This window comes from Bacillus rossius, chromosome 15 (assembly GCF_032445375.1).
Source record: "Bacillus rossius redtenbacheri isolate Brsri chromosome 15, Brsri_v3, whole genome shotgun sequence".
NCBI lineage: Eukaryota > Metazoa > Arthropoda > Insecta > Phasmatodea > Bacillidae > Bacillus > Bacillus rossius.
This window is the reverse complement of record NC_086342.1, coordinates 34,803,880-34,824,483: the sequence shown is the minus strand read 5'-3', so window position 1 is coordinate 34,824,483 and position 20,604 is coordinate 34,803,880. Positions and strand designations below refer to the sequence as shown.

Genomic DNA, 20,604 nt, shown 5'->3' with positions numbered 1-20,604 from the left:
GTACGGTTATTTAAAAGAAATGTTGAAAATTCAAATACGTTTCGAACCAACAATGGTGTTTTACAGTTACACATAATAATTCAAATTACACCCGGGATCTTTTGCACAATGTTTTAAAAAATATTGTAACACACTATAAATAAGTTTGGTGTATTTGGGATGCGTATTTGTTATAAAATCGTGTTAATATTATACCCCTACCGTGAATAAAGTTTTTATAAATATATATAAAATTTGAAACTACATTACCTTAGTATGGTCTCGTGGGCGTGTAGTTAGCATACCTAACTCTAAAACTAAAGGTTGTCGGTTCGAAACCCGGCAGCTACGAAATTTTTTTTGTACTTGTAAAAATAAATATGGCGCACGCAACATTTCAAAATTAATAAATATATTTGAATTAATGAATGCAAATAAAAGTAAATTTATTAATTCAATTGCACATTTCATTTCACTCCTTTGTATCCATACAAAATAGTGATAATTCAATAAAATGATTCAATTTTATTCATAAAAGTATGCAGAGGTAGATTTTATCATGCAAAAGATTGAAAAATTAAAAAAAAAAAAAATTCTTCCTCAAAGAATATAATATTTTTAATGCCTAAATGGTTTGGTTGCAAAACCCTATTACGGCTCAGTCTCAGGCCGAATATGATATTTCCTTTTCTTCTGGATCAATCATTTCATCAATGTTTTGTTATGACGTTGTCACGTTAAACTATCGTCCGTAAACCGACTTTACAGACAACCAATTTTACTTAAATTATTAATTCAGTGTCAAACTTTTCTTTTATCAAAAGTTGTATGAAAGTACAAAAGTTCAGCATTTGAGACAGCAAATTTATAAATATTCCCAGACCAATCCTAACATATTAAGGCTCAGTCTCATTCGCCAAGTTAATAAATTCATTTTCTTCTCATTACTAATACTTCGGGGCTTTTCGTGTTAATTTAATTCTATACCTCTCTTGAAGTTTTTGTTTCGTTTAAAATTTGGGAAAATTTGGATTTTAAGGTGTTAAATAGTGCTATTTTAGCAGTTTTCGGTACTTAAATTTAAATATTGTAATGGTAAAAATTTTATTAATTTTAATATGAAAATTGTTTGAGTGATGAATAAGAAATTAATTAAAGATTTGGTGCTACGGGGGGGGGGGGGGGGTTGAACCCCTAACCCCCCCCCCCCCCCCTGGTTACGCCCCTGAATGCAAGTGAGGTGATAAACACCACGCGATTTTAAAACTGTTCACAAGATATCCGAGTGGTGACTTTACACAAGCATTTAAGAATTCTCTTGCGAACAGACGAACATTTATTTTTAGAAGAGTGGAAATGACTAAAAGGCGAGTGTTCAGAATAATTTTCAGCACGATTCTTGAAACCACTCAAGGAACCAAGGAACTATCATTACACATTTATCTCCATCCATCCACCATATAACGTTACGGTTACCGCTCAAATACCACAGATTCTCCGGCACAAATTCTTGAAATCACTCAAGGAACTTCCATTATACATTCATCATCCACCCACCATATAATGTTACGATTACAAAGTTGTAGTACGCACGACGAGAAGACTGCGCGCCACTCCAGAGCATTGCGCTTAGAGGCGATACCGCGCTAGAAACACCAGCGAGCGTCGCACTTACCATAATCCACTCTTAAGATGAACACTCATTATATCTGCTGTTTCCGATTCACGTTTCAAAAATGTGCTCTCGGAGAGAAAGGTATGGGCGGTGCGATATGAAGCCAAGAAGACAAAAACACTTGTTTCGGCGCTCTGTGAATTCGGACACCGCAGTTGCAGACAAGGCAAGTTTTCCGCGAGACAATGTGACGTCGTTCACAAAAAAGGATTCGTTCCTGGAGCGGGAGGCTTTGTGCTTACCTCGTTGAAGCACGGCGCAGGCCAGCGGTTCAGTGCATGCTTCCCCCCACGGACGGACGGACGGACACACGCGGAACAACAGAACTCGTCGCGACGGGCTTCGCGTGAACACTGACGAAGCGCGACGCGCGGGACCACCGGGCGACCGTGGCGCGCCGCGCGGAGACTGCAGGAACCACGAGGCAGGGACGCTGCGCAGTCACCGCTGCGCACCTCCGACCTGAGTCAACCTCCCGGCACGCCCAGACTCACCTGCCTGGCCTCGCGCGCACGAGTCAGATGTCCGTGCCACGTCAGCTCGGAGACGCATCATCATCACGTCTGATCATTTTTTTTATGTTTTATTTTACGATGTTCCGGAGAGCATAGCTCTGTTTTGGAACTATACACGTCACTTTGGCATATTATGACACATCATTTTTCAGAACACAATGCATACAGATACAATAAGTTTCACAGGTAATAGCATTACAGCTGTACATTTAACGCTTAAAATATTTATCATGGCCCCCTTCCCCCTCCCCAATTTTACAGTCACGTGCTACATTATAATTGCATGGTTATTTTTTACCTAAACTCTTTTTAGAATGTTATTTAACCTGAAAAATACAGGATAGGCCTATAATTATGGTTACCATGGGCGCAAATCTGTAGGATTTCCAGGGGGGGCCCGTGAATTTAATTTAAGAATTTTGATCTAGAGTTCAACCGAAACAAGTCTTCTCTGGATATTAAGCTCGTATGTTATACACTTTATTTTTACGTAAGTGATATTAACAATAAAGCAGAGCAACATATGTTTTAGTAATTATTAATTAATGACTATAATAAGTGATCCCTCAAACATGTTTGAATAATTTGCTAACCTAAATACATAAAATATCCATTAAAAAAATCTATAAAAATAATATACGTGAATATAATGCAAATAGATAACACCCCACCCATACATTACCATTTTCCAAAAGTGTTTATTCTAATTTCAATTTAAAAATAAATGATTAAATTAAAATAAAACAAATATTTAAGGGGGGCTCCCATACAACAGACATGATTTTTTTTTTTTTTGCCGTTTTTATAGATGATGGTAAGGAACCCTTCGTGCGCGAGTTCGACTCGCACTTTATCGGGTTTTTTTTATGCCACATCACATAATTACTGCGATTCAAATGCTGTTCGTGAAATTCTTTGTTCACAGTTTTTGATGCGCCCTAAAAACCCAAAGCGCCAAAGCTAATAAACGGATCAACATCAAATGAACGATCGAATCATATTAAAACCCTTAAAGACTATTTCATTTAGTAAAGGCATCAACCAGGTAAAAAAGAAAAAAAAAACTTAATGACACAAATGAAAAATCTCGGAGATAGAACTATAAAATTTATCCTACAGCTAATTGAACCACATACATTTCTCGGCTTATATTTAGTATAATCAGTATTTTGGCAGTGAATTATTTAGTTAAAATATGCCGCTTGATTAGTTATTAAAGAGACGCGTTTGCTTCCTTATTAACTTAAATACGGATGTGTAACGTTTAAATACTTCTTTCTCACTCTTACTTCTGTTTACTCGTGCAGTGTTGCAGTTATCAAATAACAAATGTTATAAAGTGATTATCGGCCATGAATTGTGAAAATTATCGTTTGATAATAAAAGGGGAGTGATTTTAAATTCCATATTGACGAGGAAAAAAATTATTCCATGTATATTCACATGTAACGTACAGAGCAGCTAGCCTTACAGAATGGAGATGAGCTAAAAAAATTCCAGAAAATGGTATATAAGTTTCAGTTCGTAAATAAACTAAATTCTTTTATAATTACTCTTAAAGTATTAAGTTGTTTATTTACTGGAAAAAATAACGTTACATAATCACTTAAATAAAATATATTACCTAAATAATAGTCACTACTTATAAAACAATCAAGCTTACCAGGTGAGAATCAGATTATGTTTTCCGTTTCTTCCGCGTCACGAACTTATCCATGTTGATGTTTGCCAAGAAAGCAGAAGACTGGGGCACACAAGAGCAAAACCACTTTAAAAACAGACTACCTGAAACCTATAATACTGTCGTTTCAGAGGACAGGGTAGTGTGGGTAACAATGGGGAGGAAAAGCTAAGGGAACCCTACCCTAGCTTCGTCCTTTGGAATGAACGGTTTCTGGGAATTAAGGGTTTAAAAGTTCTCACTGGAAAACTCCATACCATGGCTTTCGCAGAAGGGGTAGGGGAAAATAACTACGGAACTCGAAGGTAGGAATGTAAAGCATGTCAAAGTGTCTGTCGTCGTTGTAAATAATAATATATATGAATATATATATATATATATAAATAATATATATATAATATATATAATATATATAAATAATATATATATGTTGTGTACACCATTAACTTTAAAATCACGAAGTGGGCCCCCCCAAGGAGGGGCCCATTAATTCCAGGGGGGGCCCGGGCCCCCCTGGCCCCTCCGGGATCTACGCCCATGATGGTTACTATTTTAAAAGTCCAAACTAAGCTTTTTTTATAATATTACTAGCTGCCCGACCCGGCTTCGCACGGCTATACTAATGGAAAAAGAATTATGCCACATCTCCCATTTACAGTAATGGTAAATAATAAAAAATTCCGGGAAAATTTATTACAATGCTGTATAATGTACCGATGGTTTCCCGACTCGTGCACGCAACATAAAACTGATGTACCCGTACTTCGCTACGGCAGTCTACAGGCAGATCACTCTTGCGCCGCTCATAATACATGCCCCTCGTTGTGGGTACGCCACTGCCGCGCGATGCCCGTTGCCATGGAGACGCAGAAGGCATGAACAATTCAAAATACTGTTCTCATGCAGACAAAGTACCCACTGTTGCCTGGTTTTAACCACCTATGCTATGGGATCTAATTTTCGGAAAATGTCATCCTGCGTAACATAAGGAACATTACTGTGAAGTTTCAAGTCTGCAAAATATATATACTTGAAAAAAAAGGGCAATTTTTGATATTTAAAGGACTTGCAAAATTTCAACGGTGATGAGGACTGCACTAACAATGAAATAGCCGTTGCCATAGAGACGAATGAAGCATCAACAAAGCAACAGCCGTTGCCATGGTGATTTCCTACCAAAAACTGGAAATAAAAAAAAATTTAGGGGTGGACTATCCCTAACATTTAGGGGGATGAAAAATAGATGTTGGCCGATTCTCATAGATACCGGATAAGCACAAAAAATTTCATCAAAATCGGTCAAGCCGTTTCGGAGGAGTATGGCAACGAAAACTGTGACACGAGAATTATATATATTAGATATATTTTTAAAACAACCACAGCTAGTATGTATATTTATTTCTCACACTGAGATAAAAAAAAATGAAAAAGTTACAAAAAAATAAAATTAGGATCTATGTAAAGAATAGACACTGGCTACGAAATAAGACTACTTAATTTAATAACAATTTTTCGAGCTTTCTTCGGCCTAAAATCATCAATTACGTCGGTAAAGTCAAGATTCGTGGCCAATTAATTCTCAATTGCTGAACTGCTAAATTATAATTTAAAAAATAAACATGCCCGGGCCCTGGACCCAGGGGTCCACCCAGCCCCACCCTTGTGGGGGCCATGGAGTCTGTTGCTTCCACAATGCTCAAATGGCAACCAATGAGATTGCATTTCACGGTTATGATATATTAATTTAACTAAAATATATTTATTGTGCTTCAAAATCACAGCAAGGACAAAATTTGCATACACAATGAAAATCAATAACAATGTGTTATTAGAACACAACTGTAATTAAATTTTTAACGTATTTATAACATAAATAAACAAAGCTACCATCGAGTTAACTATTTTATTTTATCACATGCATCACGTTTTCACTTATTTAAGCATCGCGCAGTATAAACAAATTACAAATTTACTTTAAACTATTAACCATTTCACTCTGTTCTATAGTTTCAAGTTTTCAGTGTTGGTAATGTCTTGAGACTGGCGTATTTTGTAAACCACGTTTGTTGCACTTTTGCATGGTTTGCGAGGATTATAAATCCGGTCTAAACCAACAACGTACAACCGTGCAACGTAAAGTCATGCAAAAAGAAACAATGTCCTGAAGAACTGAAACGCACACATGTTTGAAGAACAGCACAATGCACGGAAACGTAACAAATGTCAACTAATTAGATTGCATTTCAAGTAGCGATGGGTCGATTCCGGTTCCAGATCGGTCGGTTTCATCGATTTCCACTAGATTCGTAGGATTCAGAATACAATGGTTTTGGAATCGACCGTGATCGATTCTTTCGTTGTTTTGTTCTTTTCGCAACGTAAGAAAATATAAAGTAATTGGAAGTTTTTTCTAATACCTATAATTTATTTCGGATCAGTAGGCCTACTTAGTTAAGTTCGAAATAAAATTCTTAACCTAACCGCCGAAGCCTTTTTTTTTTACAATCAATATATATTTTTTAATTATGTAAGCTGTATATAATGTTAATTTGTGCACAGGAAATGAAAAGTAATGCAATTACATTTTTTGATCATGAACATACTTTTCTTCTGAGTTGAGCATCATTATAAAAACATGTAAAGAATCGCAATCGGATTTGAAGAATAGAACCTTCATTTAAGAAGCAAAAATTGAATTGGAATCGGTATATTTCATAAATAAATTATACACTAATTTCAAGGTCAACGAAATATGAATTTAATTTAAAAAAAAGTATGCTTCGAGATCATAGCACTGGAAGAATTTACATATATAATAAAAATAAACGACATTGTAATAATATATATCTAGATATCCTTGATATTTTTAACGTAGTTATAACATGAACAAACATGGCTACCACCGCAGCCAAATACTCGGCTTCTATTGGTCGCACGGAGCGACGTAAACGGAAGAGCTCAGTATTGCCGAGCTGATACGTCTGCATGCTGTTGTAGAAACTCTGTTCCGTCAGATCCGTTTACGTGATGCGTCTCCGTTTGCCGTTAAATAACATGCCTTAGGCTTCCGAACCAAGTAGCTGGCCTCTGCAGGGCGAACGCGCGGTGAAACATATTTTTACTGATGTAGTTATAAAATCTTAGCTCACGGTGTACGGCATTCGGTAGGAATAATTTCGTGAAAATGGACCTTAAATGCATAACCACGGTGCTGCCACCTGTGGCGGATGGTGAGAACCTAAGTTCTCAAAGCCAAAAAGAAACTTTACAGTATGAACTGTTTAACGTGTTTTTTTTTTTAACAAGATGGCCAGTATTTTAATGAAATTCCTTGTTGAAAATCAGTTCCAAAGCAGGGGTACAGTATTATTTTTTAGAGTCTTTTTTTTTGTTTTTATTGAAGCCGTTTCATTATGCGGTTTACGATTTCTGTCTGCAAATGGAATGATTCTATAGTCGACACAGCTGTTCCGGGAGAGAATTCTATCGGCGGGTGCAGAAACTACGTGTGATTCGCGTCAAGAAATTTAGTTGAAAAAAAATGCGTATATATTTATCACGCTCGGCATTATTTTAAAGGTTTATGCTATAAATTTCGTGCTCAAGTCCCAAGTTTCGTATTATAAGTAGAGACCGGAAAAATTCGCGAATTCATTTCGCGATTGGTTACAATACAAATCGTTATACTTCAGTGCTGCCTCTGCTATTGGCTCACAACTCACCTGGATGACTCTGTGTCAATGAGAAACACCTAACCAAAGCTTTATCGAATCACAAGCTGCTACGCTCACAAGACAGCAGCCAATGAGTGGGTGGCATTTGACCGAGTGTACGTAGAACTATGGAGTTCATCCTAGAGGTCATTGCACCCGCGAATTTTTCCGGTCCCTAATTATAAGTGTATTTGCAGCAAGAGAACACACGAATTTGCTCGTTATCGAGGTTACATGTTACACATCTCTGGCAAAATTCCTCAAAAATGACTCAAAATGACTCAAAATTTCCCGTTTTAAGAAAAAAATTCCCGTTTTCGAGGGAAAAATTCCAGTTTCGAGGGAAAATTTCCCGTTTTATTCCTTAAAAATCCCAGTGGCTGAAAATTCCTAAAACTAGCTTAAGCATCCTTAACTCAAGCCTCAGTTAAGCCATTTCTAGGAATACGGATACCATGACCGCCATATTGGATTGTGACATCACGGCGGTCATCCTGGATAACCTTGACCTTTGACCTTTGACCTTGACCTTGACCCCGGCGACCATTTTGAATCCGCCATCTTGGATCCGCCATCTTGGACGAGCGTAACGGGACACGGCGTAACGGGACATAGCGCAACGGGACATGTAGGTCACGGCGGCCATTTTGGATCCGCCATCTTGGATGACGTCATTGTGTTCTCGAACATTCCGGCGATGTGTTTTCCGCCATCTTGGATTATGTCGTCACCGTTGCAATTTTCGTTACGGTCGCCATCTTTAACTTTTTTATTTATTATCCGATTTTAATAAAAAAAATTAAAATTTAAAACGTCGCTTGTTTCTGTTTAGGTAAAACTATTGTATTTGTTTGTCTTTTAGTTTTGTCATGTTTTTTTTTTTTTTTTGTCTCGCTTAAACTGTTGTGCTGAATTATTTTGGGTTTCAATATTTTTGTGTTGTCATCATTTGTGGGGATTTTTTCGTTCTCTTAGTACATTTTTCTTTGTTTTTCTTTGTTTGCTGACCATATTCCTGTTTCGGAATATTTTGTGGTGTTCATATCCTTGTTGACAACAGCAATTGTTTGCTTAGTTTTGTGTGTTTTTTGTCTTTTTTTGAGTATTTTTATTTATTTATTTTATTTATTAGTTTTTCTTCAACAGAAAAAGTTCTTAGCAATGGCGTATGTCCAAAAACTTACATCAAGTCATGTAACGTCACAATTCGGTCACAATAGCGGAAGTCAGCAAGCTGACTGACTGTTTACATTTTCTCATTGTACATTTGTACATTTTTACTCTTTCAGCCCATGTAGCAGATTTCGGAACTATTAAATATGCTAGCATCAGCCCCCCCCCACACACACACACACATTCTGTGGGCCCCGTTGCTAGAAGTCATGTTGCCCCCCCCCCTTTTTTTTTGTTTCTAACAGAGATAAAAAAAAATTTTTTTCCTTTATGTACATTGTTTTAGTTATATATTTTTTTTAACCTTTTCACAATTATTTTTAAAACACATTAAAACTAATTTTAAGTTAGTGTTTCGATTGTCAACGTAAATTTATTTTGAATAATGGCAAATAAATGAGTGTATGGTGTTCTGCACTGTCAACATGGTGTCACGTCAGTTGGTGGTGGTTTTGTTACTCACAGTTGTAGATTCAGACACGTTCTGTACGCACAGCATATTCCGAATAGTATTACTATGGTGTAATATTTCATCGGTAACTAAATTAAGGCCTTACTGTTTAATTTTTTTCTGTGATTAATTTAAAATTGTCTACTTTTTTGTATTAAGTTTTTTTTCTTTCTTTCGCAGGCCCCCTAGACCCATGGGCCCCGTTGCCATAGCAACGGTAGCACCGGCCCCGTTGCCATAGCAATGGTAGCACCGGCCATGTGGGGGCCCTGGCTAGCATAAATTGAAGTAGGAAGTTATTTTTTTTTTTCCTTTAGTGTAAGGTGTATATGGCAGTTCGTGACAACAGTTATACAACCTTTGGCGTGTGACTTCGGTTGTCGCTTCCCGTTTCGTGCTGGCCGAGAATATGAGGTAGTTACTGACGTGATTCGCCTGCGGCGAATTTGTGTTATTGACGTGACAACGTCTAATAAATCGATGAACGCCAGCTGCACGCACGAAAAAGTGTCCCGTAACGCACATTGTCCCGTTTCGCTCATTGTACGCTTGCGCCCCATCTATCTCTCTTCCACTCGATTGGAACAACCATCGATTTGACTTTTTCGAGGCACATTAAACTTGAAACACTCCCATTCGTTTCCTACTTTTTCTATCATCGTCCTATGCTTAACAGAATAACACAGATTGGAAGAAGTAAAATAGCAATCATGTATAAAAGTTATAGTTAAAATAATCTCTTCGTTAAAGTAATAAACATATTTGAATTAATGAGTGCAAATAAAAGTAAAAGTAAATGTATCCATACAAAATAGTAATAATTCAATAAAAATGATTAAATTTTATTCATAAAAGTATGCAATAATTTCATCAATGTTTTGTTAAGACGTTGTCACGTTAAACTATCGTCCGTAAACCGACTTTACAGACAACCAATTTTTTAATTGTTATTTGATTTTCTCGCCTAATCCAGCGTAAACAATATAAATTAGCATGCCTGTCTATGGTATGATGGGAAACTGGTGTTTATTTATTTTTGGTATTTCGTTGATACATGAAAACGTTTGTGGGTGTTATTGACACAATAAATAGTGCATGGTAAATAAAATATCTACTAGTTGGGATTTTGTTGTGTTTATAGCAAAAACACACGGTGAATATCAAAACAAAATCGCCGCGAATCACGTGAACTCTAAAGATTCGTACGAAGTATTTTTTATGACACGTGAATCTCCAAACATCTTACGTTATTATTTTCGTTGTTATAAACAAATGGGTCATCTATTACTATGTCCAACAATTACAGTAACAGCTAATAATACTGCGAATGAGTGATTTAGCAGCTGTAATTTGTCATATTTGAAGTAAAACTCTATCAGAAACATTAAGATATTAAATGTCAACGCAAGCGTAGAACATATTGCAAACCACCACGCACACGTACTTCTTATACAAATATATTAAGTTTAAAAACAATGGTTCACTCATGTAGCGTCATCATACATATTATTGGTGTTTTTTCAGTTTGCTATTTTCTTTCACATTTGTCTGAGATTTATCATGCGACTGATTTATTTGGGGGTCAGCTTCTGAAATATGTTCTTCACGGAGTGTCAAAGAACAAGGACTGGAAGCAGTCTCCTCTGTGTTGAAGCTTTGTTCAGTTAGTGGCGGGGATTTGCATGGTGTGAAAATTCGAGGAACGACAAAATAATTTAATGACTTCTTAAGTTAATTTTTGAATTAGTTCACTTCAAAATTATCAGCGCATATCACACGGTTTCTAAGTTTGTTGTATGATAGTTCCAGAAGTTTGTCGTTACCACTTTTTAAAATCCATTCAAGACATTTAAAAAAAATTCATTAGAACCTATTTTTATCAATCAATATCAGTAACCACAGTGTACCTACTGTTTTATTAAAATAACCTTATCAAGTAATACGTGCATTAAAATATGCGTACATTGAAGTAAATTACTGCTAAAAATATTATTCTGTCTCAACATTCAAGATTAAATATTAGTCTACTTATGCGTAGTGTATTACTAGGTTGTGATGAAATTCTTTCAGTAGGTTAGGAAAATAATCACATATTATTAAAACGAAAATAATTGCACATTTACACGTTTGCAAGATTTTGGTGTTGAAAAACACATTGGCCCCTATATTGATGCGCCAAACGAAATAAGGAAAAAAAAAAAAAAAAAAAAAAAACCTATTTGTGTTGATATTTGAACCACGCCATTGTTCTCATTTCATTTACACTTATAATGTAAATACTTTCAATTTTTTATTGTTAATAATAAAAATCCTAAAATGCAAGATTAGCACAATCATTTTCCATTTTTACTACGGTCCTAACGTAATTATCATGACTGTTGCGTGTTTTTGTGTATTGGTAAATTTGAAGGTATGTCAACGTAATGGGAAAAACGCCGAACAATATTTTATATTTTCATGTTGGATAGGGCACACACTTAAGTGTTGCATAAACCTTTGTGTTTCTTACATGTGTACGGTTGAAGGTAGAATTTTATTGTTTCAACTTTATACCTAATCGTGAATTTCAGCGCCACAAATTATTTACTTTGCGTTATTTGACGTAAATTACATTGTAAAAATTTACATACACCATACGGCAGGGTCATCATGCGTAACTCATAACAGTTTTGTCTACAAGAGTCGTTTTGTTTTGTTTTGCAAGAATTTAATTTCCTCAACATAATAACACACTTCACGTGGAAGTGAACGAGAATAAAATATGTTAATAATTGTCTTGTGAAATCACAGAAAGTATTACTTTTCTCTAATAAATTATGCTCGAGTAAATCATTTGTTCACATTATATCCCTATGAAGTTTAGTAAACCAAAAAGTTTTAACGGTTTCAAAGGCTAAATTTCTTGAGGGCTTTCTTTTTTCAAAGAGAAAAAAATGTTCTATTTACCAATTTAAGCAATTAACTGTAGCGTCAGCATGCAGGGATTGATATTTTCACCTATCATAATCTTGACAGTGAATTATAAGCTAAAGAGCAATCTCCATTGTTATTCTTCGGAATTTTAATGAACAGTTAAAGTTATTTATTACTAACTTTTCAAGCTAGTGTTTTACGCTAAGCATTGAAACTAATATGTAGAATTTTTTTTAAATCATGTGAAATTATTCCGAATGATAGGAAAGGAATATAGTAATACACTTTCGAAAAAAATTGTCTTAAATCTTTTAGGGCATTATTCTATTTAAAGTTAACAGTATCTAACCATATGGTAGGTATTGTTATTAGCTTATAAACGCATCGATTTAATAACCACTTTTTTGTTTGTCATATACACACAATATTTCGATGTGTAAGAAAGTTATGCAAAATACACAATGCATCGGCAAAAATATCATGCATGAGACAAATAAGCGATCACCTCAGTTATCTCTGTTAAAAGGACCGGGAAATGAAATGTGAATGAATAAAATATAAAATCAATGATAAAGGATAAAGTCTGAACCAGGCACTCATTATACTGACGAGTACATATTTCAATAACGGACGTCATAGCTATTAACTTTTAAGAATAATATAGGGCTACGAATCACAAACCCAGTTAATGAAGGGGAAAATATAAACTGTTCAACAACAATCACATCTCAGTGATAATTAGAGTTTAAAAACACTTACGACTCTTATTTTAAATTGAAACAATGTTTATGTAAACTTAACCTCAGAATTACAATTAATCCGCGGGTTATTTTCTCTGTTTGGTTACCATAAAGCTATGGATTTAATAATAATAATAGCAAAACTTCCCCCCCCCCCTCTTCTTTTTTTCCTTTCCTACTTGACGATGAAACTAAAACCAAATAAATTTTTGAATACGCTTAGACTATAACCTCACGGAAGCACGTGTGTCGTAGTAAAAACAAACCATTTTAATCATTGAGCGAACCTATTTTACTTTCATAATCACAACCTCTTGGTCCTTGAACTACACTTCTGAAATAGCCTAGTAATTAAAAAATTACCGTCCTTGTCTTTCATTGGGAAACTGAACATAGATATACCCGTGGTACTGTTTCTCGTATTAAAACAACCAGTGTAATCACATTTCTTGCCCATTCTGAAATTTGCCATCGTTCCTCGAAAACTAAGAACGAATACACTCAACCGCATCGCACCCAAAACCAAAATCTGAGGAAGGAACTGTGAAATGCTCGCCCTGGCGAAACATTCACTGCAGCTCAAGGTCGTTAAACGGGAGTTTGTGCGTCACAAAACTGTAGGGATGAGAGGTGGGGTAGAGGGTGGGTGGAGGACAACGCGTGTTTGAAGGAGGGTGGGGAAGGGGTGTTTGAAGAGTTAGACACTTGTCCGCTAGGGACCACAAGTCGATGCCCTGGAGATGGTGGCGATTGCGGCGGTGAATTAACCAACTACCTCAAACCGTATTAGAAATTTTAACCTTGGCTGGCGACTTCTATACAGTATATATATTAAAAGGTAATAGTAAGACGTCCGAGACATTTTCAAGAAAGGAAAACCTATACGTTGTTAGAGGAAACATATGAGTACAATGAACGTGTTAGGTCAGGGGTCAGCAACCTGCGGCTCGCGAGCCACATGCGGCTCTTTGGATGTGAAGCTGCGGCTATTTAGTTCCGTTCCAGAAATACTGCATCACCAGGTCATTTATACGGAAAATACTTTTTTATTACAAACCAGTAGTAAGCCTGGTTTTTTTTCCCACGCTTGTTATATTTTACTAAACAATATGTCATCAAGCAGTTAAATTATCAATTTGTCATCCGCCCGAGGTTTTCGTTTTACTAGTACTTACGGGCTGTGCTGTTAGTAAGTGTGTAATTGTTTTAATTTTTTACTAATATAATAAGTAATTATCTAATAAGACCATTAATATTATCTAATTTGTTGTGAAAAAACACTACTTATATATGAACAAATTTTTCTTATGAATAAATAGATTAGTTTTTTTTATCAAAAAACTTTATTATGCAAGTACTATTTATTGTTGGCGAGAAATGTTTTGTGGCTCTTTAAACACTTTGAAATTTTGTAAATTGTAATTTTTGGCTCTTCCGAATCAAAAGGTTGCCGACCCCTGTGTTAGGTTAACACGTTGTGTTTTTAATTATGTGATCACAAGCATTGAACCTTTTTTATTTCATCCAACAGCGCGGAACCAGGCACTTCCACCTAAGCAACCACTGCAAATAGCACTACACTGGCTTGGTAGTCGTGTGCAATACCACTGCATAGCAGACATGCACAATGTTTCTAAAGCTACTGTATGTAGGGCAATTGGCATAGTCTTTGTCGTTTATGACTAAACCGATTGCTAATGCATAATCACGTATTTCTGTCCAACACAACTTCTTCACATCTTTTGTTAAAGTGCCAGAAAATGCACAAAACAGAACATCTTTATTCTCAAAAAATTTAATATTTCCTTTTTTTTAAAGTTCTCTTTTAGCCATTTTTACACAATGTTCAAAAATGTAAACATCAAAATATTACCCACCAACATCAGCTGACTATTAAACTAATAAAATTAGTGAACTATTTTTGCAGTCCTTCAACTTTGTTTATGAAACACAAATTTCTGCACTAATAGCTACTTTTTATTTCACAACTATGTAGGAACTAATATTATTACTGTGTTTATGAAATAGGGACCAGGGCACGATTTATACTGTTACCTATTGCATGTCCAACGTGTGTACTGTGTGTCCATTGCGTGTCCAGTGTTTGTATTGTGAGTCTATTTCTTTTGTTGGTTGAATTCGCTTCCAATTGTGCTTTCTTTTTTTTAGTAAGCTTCCATTTTTGAATGTTGTTTTATCTAGTGTATTGTAGTGAATGATTCTTGTTTTGACTAGTATGTTAATCGATCGGTCGCGTGTATATAAGCGAGTCCCAGACGGAAGGACTTTCAGATTGTTACTGGCTACGACGGTGTAAGGATCACCTAATTTGACTCATCTGATACAAAGGTCCGTTAATTACTTTTTTTTTTTAAAGATAATGATAGCTTGCCCCCTTTAACAGCGAACTCGGTTAAAGTTTTACTATCGTCTGCGGCAACCTTGACAGCAGTGACGACGACGGCGAAGCAAATCCCATTGGCATCTCGAAGACCTTACCTGCCGTGAAAGTTGTGATGTAGAAGTTCAGGAGAATCGTTTTTTCACAGAAAATATTAGTCGTGAGATTGTGTGCTTCACATATAAAAGAGATTAAGGTACCTCACACTAAGGGTAAATGGTTTCAGCTATATCAGTTTCTTTAGTAATTAGAAAATATGGGCTTAACATTGCAAAGTAGCGCCTTTTCTGGCTTGTGTTATGCCGTTATTTTTTGTTATTTTTACTTGAAACCATTTAACCTAAGTAGATCTATCCTTTATCTTTCGATCCCGTGACTATTTGCACCTTGTTACAACTGAAAATTTTGAGAAAAGCCGTGTTTTCTACGATGTGTTTTGTGTGAATGTACTCCCCGACTTGTGTCGCCGCCACGGCCGCGCGACCCTAGCGAACAAATGGTGGGCGGGGGAGGTATCTCCCGCTGCGTCTTCTTTCACTCGTGTTTCGCTCGACCAGACTAGCCTGCCGGAGAAAGGGGTGAAGGGGCAAGCATTTCTGCGGGCTGGCTGAGCGCGATACAGTCTGTTGTGCTGCGGCCAAACGACATGAACTACAGGCGGGGACACAAGGCAAACTGTTGAATGCAACACGACTGACAGCTCTATTTTACTTTGAAGAAACCTTCCTAGCGACTTAAAAACAAGTACACATTCTCATCAATACTTTTAACAGATACTTTCTCAGAACTTGAAAGTTTAAAAACGGACGAATAAACTGATACGAAACAGAGGTTATTTTTATGTAACCCAATATGTTATCATTAAAAAGCTAGAGTTACTTGCCTATTCTATGTATAAAATTCATTTCAATGCTTTAAGAAACATAGTAAATGAGATAAAAAATAGTTATAAGTTAAAGGAAGATTTTCGTATAACAAACACAATTCTTAAATTTAATTTGTTTAATTCGTCCAAGTGGTTAAGTTTCTTAACGACTTTTTTCAGTTTTATAACTTAAAAAATTTATCAACAAGCATGATCCATAGTATTAATATAATTACAGTTCTGTTCTGTATGTACTGTATTGATAATAATACAATCATACACCAGAACGGCCCATGATTACAATTACATCACTTTCTTTAGGGTAGTTCGTAATGAATGTTTTATCAATGCTAACATTAAAAATGTGTTAATTTACCTATATGAGATGGAGACAGTGTTATGGCGCAAATCACAAAAGCCCAGCCTTATGGACCAGAATTCACCATAACCAAAATTAAATGTTCTAATCACATACTCAGAAATTACCTTCGGCGAATAAGAGACATAAGCACGAAATTTAAGAATGCTGTTGGGCAAGATCCACTGAGTGCAAGAAGAGTTATTACTATTGATAGGCAACTTCGTTTGCAGTCTGCTGTGATAGGTGCTATGAAGTACAGGGCTGGTCAAGCAGACTTAACTTTACAAGAAATGAACTGAAGAAGGATATACAAAATGGCCCATTCAATGTTTTTGGAGACCACAGCATGTGTCAGGAACGAGGGTATTTCTGGACAGGTCCAAAGCAAGATGAGGATAATATAGTTCCAGATTTGAAATCAGTTGGTATTTGGGATGAGATTTTAGCAGCCAGAAATGTTGTTACTTCCCACGCATCTAGCCTCATTCACAATGTTTCAACAAACATGGCAGAGTCCTTTAATTCCATTATTTGCAAATATGTAGGTGGAAAGAGAGTGAATCACTGTCTTTGTGGAGGGTACAATATAATGTGTGATTTGTCAGTAATAAATGTAAATAGCGATGGCAGAACACAGGGTATAATAATTATTCACAAGAGTTTAACAAGGCACAGCCCAGGGAAAATTTGCAAACAAAACATCCTAAGTAAACAAAATTCAGTTTCAAAGCGGAGTTAAAGACGCGATCAGAAACCTAGAATACGAAGAAGAAAACGTTTGGTCATTACAGCATTTTTTGTGTTTCTTTATTTTCGTACAGACCATACAATGAGCTCAGCTAACACAAAAGTTATTGATAATTTTATTTATGGATAATATTTTTTTACTCATTTATTAGTTTTAATTTATTTCCAAACTATTTTGTTTTATTAGCTTAAGCAAGCATCTTTCAAATAATTTTTTTTGTAGCTTCCAAACACTTTTTGTATATTCTAATGATTATCGTAATTTAGTGAGTTTGAATTATTGTTTTGTCTTTCCTGGTATGTTAGGTCTTTTGAGATCTAGGCGACGTTTTTACACCTTGAGTAATTGAGCTTGTGTTTCTGGTAGTGCATGATTCACAGTTTTCAATGAACAGCTTCTTAAAAATGTAACCAAAGCTGACAATGGAAATCGGTAAACATAATTTCCATAGAATCATTATGCTTTGATGTTGTCCGTACTGTATTTTACAGAAGGCTGTTAAAATGAATATGATTATGTGTATTAAAAATTATTTTACTAATATACTATCTAGTTAAGCTGCTATGTCATAATTAGCAACTGCGTAGTATTGTCACTGAGACAAATTTCTATGACATCAATAGAAAACAAATATTCATCTAGATTTGTATAACAGCAAGTTACTATTGTGGGAACATTAACAGAATTTTTATTATTATAAACTCTGTACACATGAAGTGCATTTTTTATAATCGATAATATATACCTAGAAGTGAAAAAAATTAGCTCCTCCGCATTTATATACTTGAATGCAGTAGTAGTGTAGCCACGAAGATTTGTAGCTGGTATTTCTATGTTTTCCAGCCAATGCTCTGTCAGACAGGTTTATCATACATAATATCTAGATACATAGTTAGGCCGTTTAACTTATTTTTAGGCACTAAATTTTTTAACGAATTAAAGAAAATAGTTTGTAATGTTTAGAACAACCAGTAATATCCTGTTGCTTGTATTTCTTACAATCGGTTGTTTCCATGCATGAGTATTCAAAATTTACATATTATACTAAATTAAATGATACAAAAAAAACCAAAGAAGCCATAAACATAAAACAGAAATTGTTTGGCGTAAACGTGTTAATTTTTCCCCACTATATCTTCTTTAGAATATTATCAAAGTTGTATTTCTCACACAGTAAAGCTGTGACATAAATCGTCAAAAAAATGTTCGTTGGGAAAAAACATATTTTCTGTCAAATCTAATTACACGAACGCTCACTAAGTGTCCATGATAGTGCGTAAATCAGTTCAGGAAACAAAGGTTTTAACCTCGAAAAAATTTATCCAAAGCTGAATTTTTGCACAGTGGTAGAGTCAAGTATGCTTAATAACATACCGAAAGTTTACCGCTGTAGTTATTGTGCATATCACGGAAAAAGTGCAGTTAAATCCTAGATGACAGCGACTTGCAGCAGTCCATTAAAATACATTCCATTCTATAGTTTTAAACGTAGACTCTCCGTAAAATAATCTGTTATTATAATTTTATATTATATATTATGTTATTATATGTTATTATAATTTATTATAATTATAATATTAAAGGTGTGATATAAATATATTAATTAATTTAATGAGTTTTTTTTATCTCAATCAAGGATATAATAAACTGATTATAATATGAACGAATGGTCTGACGTAATAACAACTTAATTGAAAATTTTTGCGTTTACTTAAGCTTTAAAATGACATACTTTGCAAAACGCTAGCATAAATTATTACAATGCTAGAGCGTTCTGAGCGAAATAATGTTGCATGGGTACGGTGTCGCAAGAGCAGGGACGAATTTCGTTCTTACGAAATCGAGATTTCTGGAATATTTTACCCACACAGAAATTAAGTAAAGTGGTAATATCATTCTTTTTTAAAAACATGTAAAATTTTACCCCGTAATCCTTGTGCGTCACACCAAAACGTGCAATAAAGTCCTAAATAATATTTTTTTTGAGCATTCCACAATATTGCACTCTGTAGACTTCATTATTATATAAAACATTCAGTAAATAAAACCATATTAAAATAACAAAATTCCACATTATAAACCTAATTGAAAAACATCTCTTTATGTTATTCTAAACATGCAATATTATAATAATATTAGGAAAAAGGATTTTTCATTAAAATTTAGGTATGAGGAATGAAATTATATATTACATAAACCTACAGACTTTAACTTAAAAATTGTTTAAAAGACATGGTTGTAAATTTCGTAAACTTTGAATTGGCATAATATGTAAGATACTGGTACAACTGGCATGACCGCAGAAGCGCTCCGAGCGTGGTATGCGTACCACACTGTGGCGGTGCTAAAATCGCACGGACTGGGACGATTTTCACTGTTAGAAAACAAAGGTTTTTAATGTATGGAAGATTATCCCAATTCTGAAATTTGGTACAGAAGCAGTAAAAAGTATTCTTAGTAACATATAAAACGTTCACAGCCGTTAACCATTTGCGTCACAACAACAACGTGCAGTTAAGTCCTAAATGATATTTTCTAAAACGATCAAAAAAAATGCATTTCTTAAATGTAATATAGATATTTAACTCTCAGTATGGTCACCAAAATAATCGAAAAACATTGTCATACATAATGACAGTGATAAAAATCACAAAGTTGTAACATCTTATCATTAATAGACAATTAAAATTATTTAAATTAAGGAAAAAAAATTTACTCAATTTTATGGAAATATAAATACAAATTACATAAATATGAAGAGCCCGACGTAAAAATTGATTAAATAAATGTTGTTTCGTATTTCATAAGCGTAAAATCCTTACTTCCTTACTAATATTATAAATGCGAAAGTAACTCTGTCTGTCTGTCTGTTTGTTACCTTTTCCCGGCTGAACGGCTGAACGGATCGTAATGAAATTTGGCAATGTGATAGATTATATCCTGGGGATGGACATAGGCTATCTTTTGTCTAAAAAAAATAAATTTTAAACGGGTTAAAAAAATATATCTTAATTTTATGTAACGTGTGTCATAGATATACAAACTGTTAGTGTCATTCCTCTATGTCTGCCGAGCAATAGCTTTCAAGCCATTACGTTACGTTTTGCTATTGTAAGGAACTAAGTAGAGAGTAAGAAAAAAATAAATATCTTGACAGTTTGTAGTGTCGCCATACGTATTTGTTTCAATTTTCAATACCGTTTTTGTATATTACAATTTAAATTATTTTTTTTACAGTACCTACTTGTAACTTATTTGCAAGGAGTTTGGTTTAGTGTTTATAATTTATCTGCTGAGCGTCAAGAGTCTTAGGGCTACTGAGACCGAAGACCAGAAATATTTTTGTTGAAAAATTTGAATTTTACTATTTCAGGTAGGTCGAATTTTTT

The 20,604-nt window shown here is 34.9% G+C and overlaps 1 protein-coding gene across 2 annotated transcripts in view; it reads right to left on the bottom strand.

Moving 5' to 3' along the window:
* The window catches only part of LOC134539190 (protein inscuteable homolog), a 31,801-nt gene extending 29,816 nt beyond the window's left edge, over positions 1-1,985 (bottom strand). For both annotated transcript variants that reach the window (XM_063380957.1, XM_063380956.1), the window contains exon 1: positions 1,897-1,985. The gene's annotated coding sequence lies outside the window, so the exon portion shown is untranslated. The remainder of the gene's footprint in view (positions 1-1,896) is intronic.
* Between the last annotated feature and the right edge of the window lie 18,619 nt (positions 1,986-20,604).